The sequence below is a fragment of the Bison bison genome, unplaced genomic scaffold, assembly GCF_000754665.1.
Source record: "Bison bison bison isolate TAMUID 2011002044 unplaced genomic scaffold, Bison_UMD1.0 scf7180017864167, whole genome shotgun sequence".
Classification (NCBI taxonomy): domain Eukaryota; kingdom Metazoa; phylum Chordata; class Mammalia; order Artiodactyla; family Bovidae; genus Bison; species Bison bison.
Genome location: NW_011494739.1, coordinates 2632564 through 2633449, shown reverse-complemented (window position 1 = coordinate 2633449; position 886 = coordinate 2632564). Strand labels below are relative to the sequence as shown.

Here is an 886-nt window from a genome sequence, read left to right as displayed (position 1 = left end):
AAAATAAAATAATTTAAAAATAAAATAGTTAATAATAAAATTATTAATAAAACAAAATAATAACTGAGAAAAAAACTCCTGGAAAACAAAGAAGTTCAATAAAAATGAGGATAAAGCTGAAGAAATCTTCTAGAGCAATAAAGAACTATGGACGTAGGTTCATGACATTGTACAGGGGTCAGGGATCAAGACCATCCCTAAGAAAAAGAAATGCAAAAAGGCAAAATGGTTGTCTGAGGAGGCCTTACAAATAGCTGTGAAAAGAAGAGAAGCGAAAGGCAAAGGAGAAAAGGAAAGATAACACCCATTTGAATGCAGAGTTCCAAAGAACAGCAAGGAGAGATAAGAAAGCTTCCTCAGTAATCAATGCAAAGAAATAGAGGAAAACAATAGAATGGGAAAGACTAGAGATCTCTTCAAGAAAATTAGAGATACCAAGGGAACATTTCATGCAAAGATGGGCTCAATAAAGGACAGAAATGGTATGGACCTAACAGAAGCAGAAGATATTAAGAAGAGGTGGCAAGAATACTCAAAAGAACTGTACAAAAAAGATCTTCATGACCCAGATAATCACGATGGTGTGATCATTCACCTAAAGCCAGACATCCTGAAACCCAAAGTCAAGTGAGTCTTAGGAAGCATCTCTAGGAGCAAAGCTAGTGGAGGTGATGGAATTCCAGTTGAGCTATTTCAAATCCTAAAAGATAATGCTGTGAAAGTGCTGCACTCATTACACCAGCAAAGTTGAAAAACTCAGCAGTGGCCACAGGATTAGAAAAGTTCAGTTTTCATTCCAATCCCAAAGAAAGGCAATGCCAAAGAATGCTCAAACTACCGCACAATTGCACTCATCTCACACGCTAGTAAAGTAATGCTCAAAATT

General features: G+C 36.5%; 1 protein-coding gene across 7 annotated transcripts in view; it reads right to left on the bottom strand.

Annotated features, from left to right (window-relative positions):
• RAD21L1 (RAD21-like 1 (S. pombe)) overlaps positions 1-886 on the bottom strand; it is a 39294-nt gene that overhangs the window by 4799 nt on the left and 33609 nt on the right. The gene's annotated exons all lie outside the window — the stretch shown is intronic.